This window comes from Mastomys coucha, unplaced genomic scaffold (genome assembly GCF_008632895.1).
Source record: "Mastomys coucha isolate ucsf_1 unplaced genomic scaffold, UCSF_Mcou_1 pScaffold18, whole genome shotgun sequence".
NCBI lineage: Eukaryota > Metazoa > Chordata > Mammalia > Rodentia > Muridae > Mastomys > Mastomys coucha.
In genome coordinates this window covers 58865126-58869232 of record NW_022196900.1, presented here as the reverse complement: position 1 = coordinate 58869232, position 4107 = coordinate 58865126, and the positions used below count along the sequence as shown (strand labels likewise).

The 4107-nt window shown below is 42.1% G+C and overlaps 1 pseudogene; it reads left to right on the top strand.

Moving 5' to 3' along the window:
* The first annotated feature begins 1245 nt into the window (after positions 1–1245).
* On the top strand, positions 1246–1728 carry LOC116095455 (annotated as a pseudogene).
* Positions 1729–4107: the final 2379 nt, after the last annotated feature.

Genomic DNA, 4107 nt, shown 5'->3' with positions numbered 1-4107 from the left:
AAGTGCCTTTCATTGAACTGTCTTACCAGCTCCTACTATGCCTTTTGTTTTGTTTTTAAAGCTACTACTTTTTTATTTCCAGCTCTTATGAGTTATTTATCTTCAGCATTTATCTTCTCATCGTTCATATCATCAACTCATCACCTTTGTGCTGGTCAGTTTAACTGGACAAATGCTAGATCATCAGACAGGAGGGAGCCTCGATTGAAAAAAATGTCTCCTGTAGACAAGGCTGTAGGCAAGTCCATGGGGGCATTTTCTAAACCACTGACAGATAGGGGAGAATGCAGCCTATTGTAGGTGAGGTCACCCCTGAGCTGGAGGTCCTGGAGTATGTATGAGCAAACCATGATGCTGAGTAAGCCAGTAAGCAGCACATTTCCGTGACTTCTACATCAGCTTCTGCCTCCAAGTTTCTGCCATGTTTGAGTTCCTGCCCTGGCTTCCTTCAACTTGAAAATGTAAGCCAAATAAACCCTTTCCTCGACAGTTTGCTTTTGGTCACGGTGTTTCACCATAATAGTAGTAATCCTAACTAAGATGACCTTCCTTATTTTGTCTAGTTTATCGTGTCTTTAAACATACTTATAATCATTATTTTGAGTTCTCTGTCTGAGGTTTCACCTAACTCACTCCCACTGGATGACACTACTGTTGGGTTAATAAGTTTTGGATACATTGCATTGTCTTGTTTCTGTGTGTTTCTTATATTAGAGCTTATACATCTACTGTTATTCCTTTGGTTTATTCTTACTTAGCCATATTCTTTCATTTAATTTATTTGCACTGTTCAAGTGGGACTTGCATTTGATAGTTGAGTGTAATTTGGTAGTTCAGAAAGTAATTCTTCCATCTAGGAATTTGGTGCCGAGTGTAAATTCTGTATTATTCCCTGAGTATGAGAACCAAGAGGCAGACACAGTTGCTTGATATTAGCACTATGTAGTTGCCATACCAGCCATTTAATTACAGTAGCCCCTTTTGAGATGAATATAACAAACGGTCAAGGATAGTGTGAAGTAGACTCAGGTTTTAGCTACTAAGATTAGGTATGGCTTGGGTGACATAGATGAGGATAAGGATTAAGTATTACATTGATTTTGAGAAGGAAAGAAAAATGAGTTGGATAAAGTAGCTGGGATGAGAAATCTGGGATTCTGGTAAAAATCCATAGATTTTAGAGAGTGGTGAGTCTAGGAAGGGTTACAATTAAGATATAAAATGAGGGTAAGTGCCTCTGTACCTGCCCAAAGGAGGAAGATGGTGGTGGAATTGCTCGTTATTATACAGGAGGAAATTAAGAAGAAGCCAGAGAAGCTGATCGACTGCAAGAAAACCTGCCTGTTCCTGCTGGAGGTTATCACCACCACCACCAGCCACCACCACCACCTAATAGACGAGTTTTCCCAAAGGAACGTGCCTTCGAGCGAACTACAGATCTACACCTGGATGGATACAACTTTGAAAGAATTGACTAGTTTAGTTAAGGAAGTCTACCCAGAAGCCAGAAAGAAGGGCACACACTTCAATTTTGCAATTGTTTTCATGAATCTTAAAAGACCTGGACATCGAGTTAAGGAGATTGGCAGCACCATGTCTGGCTGGAAAGGCACTGGTGACTCCATGACCCTGCAGTCCCAGAAGTTCCAAATAGGGGAGTATCCGGACATAGCCATCACGCTTCCAAATCGGGCACCATCTTCATCAGGGAGGATGAGACCATACTGAATTCTATTGACTTTCTTGAAGTTATTTTTCAGCCAGTTTGTAAAATAAACTTACCTAACTCCCTCCCCCCCAAAAAAAAGAAAGAAAGAAAATGAGGAAGGGGTAAGGATGAGGGAAGGAAGGGAAGATGCAGGAACAAGACAGGGAGGGACGTGAAATATAACAAATACTGTGGCATGAATGGTTGGCACAGTCGCACTGAATAGGAAGGCGATACTCTAAGATCTCTCTGGCTCTAGCCAGTTCCCTTGTGCTGCTGTGTTGGGTAGGATAGAGCACGAGAGAGCCTTGGCCCCTGCAGCCTCTGTGTTCGTGGGGTTCTGACATAGGGCAAGCGAGGGGTGTAGGTTGTTTTCTGGTAACTCCTTCAGACCTTTGTTCTCCAGTTTGACATCTTCTAGTGCTGCAAATCTGGCCCATGCCAGTTTCTGCCACACTCTCCTCAGAAGAAGCTGCCTTTTAGAGTTGGATATTTTTAGTGGACGTAGCATATCACAGGCTTGCTTGGGCTGATCTGACAAATACCATAGCTTTGTGGCTTAAACAACAGCATCTGTTTCCTCACGGTTCTGAAGAGCCAGTGATGCTCAGTTTCATGCACTGAGGATGACCCCTCCTGCTTGCTGATGGCCATCTCTACAGAGTAGACAAGATGTGAGCCCTCTGGTGTCACTTCTCATAAGGACATGATTGTATAGATCAGGGGTTCCCCTTATGACCTCATTCAGCTTTAATGACGTCTGTAAACACCCTGTCTTCAATATGTAGCCATATTGAGAGTTGTAACTTCAACACATGAATTTTGAAAAGATAGAATTCAATCCATAGGGCTGGTGAGATGGCTCAGTGGGTAAGAGCACTGACTACTCTTCTGAAGGTCGTGAGTTCAAATCCCAGCAACCACATGGTGGCTCATAACTACCCAAAATGAAATCTGATACCCCCTTCTGTGTACTCATTTATAATAATAAATAAATCTTAAAAAAAAGAATTAAATTCACAGCATCAGGGCTCAGACGGACAGAAAGAGTATGTTCTTTTGTATCTTCTTGTGTTTATTTTAATCTAACCTACACTAAATACATCAAATCATGTCAAAATCCATGTCACACAGCTATGTGGGATTATTGGTATCTAATATTCACAGATCTGCAGTTATGTAATTACTAGGAGAAATAAATCATGCACCAGGACCCCTGGCTAGCCTTTGTCAGTTTCTTTAAATGGACATGTAACTCACTAACTCCTATGTTCATTCATTGGCTCAGTCTACAAAAATAGAGCCTTACTATGTATTACAATATTACTGAGATACTAAAGACCAAGGTCTATCTTTCAGTCAAAGGATGCTGGTCTCTTCTCCCAGTGCTAGCTTCACAAGACATGTTAGACTCTCTTTAGTACTAACATTCATAATAATAGTCACTAGTCCCTAATGACCAGAAGCATTTCAAGCTATGCCAAGCCCTTCACCTACATTATCTATGTTGATCTTTGCCATATGTTTCTGAATATTTCTTACAAGCTTGTACTACAGATGAGGAGAAACAACCAAGTTCATGGCTTAAGAATTAACTGGGACAATTGACTCAGCCTGATTCTAAAGGGCCGTCCCCTATGTGATGGAAATAGTCCCACTGGGACTTGCCAACATGTCACGCTAATACCGGCATCTTTTGGAGACTGACCTAGTGTACAGGGCATAGAGACAACTTTGTGTGTGTGTGTATGTGTGTATGTGTGTGTATGTGTTTCTTAGAGAGGATTTTGCTATGTAGCCTAGGTTAGCCCTGAACTTGCAGTCCTCTTGTGTCAGCCTCCCACTACGCTTGGCTAGCCTAGACCCAGCACTTTAATGTTTAAGGTAAATTTTTCTCCTTTTAGAGATTCCAGAAGGGGCTTATGTGCCCAATAATCTTGAGAAGGAAGTTTGTTCATGTAGGAGAGAAAGATTTCCCCTCTATTCCTGGGTTTGTTTCTAGGAAAAGGGCAGATTAAGAAGAGAAAGAGTTTGAACGTATTGAATATTAATGCCATGTGACATGGCAGCCTTTAGAAACAAAGACCCAAAGAAATGGGTATGTGTATGGCCAGTTGCACTGAGTGTGACTGCAGGTCACACTGTGCTAATAGTACAGGCTGGGGGAGTTTAGTGAGGCCACTTATTCCCTGCGCTGCTTCACTATAAGAAGCACACGAGATGACCTTCTTACTAAGAGGAAAAGCCAGGCTGGTGAGATGGCTCAGTGGGGAAAGGCACCTTGCCCCCAAGGCAAATGATCTGAGTTCAATTCCCAGTACCCACTCGGTGGGAGAACTAATTCCTGTAAGTTGTCTTGTGACCTCCAGATGCACACGGTTATACACATGTACACAAAC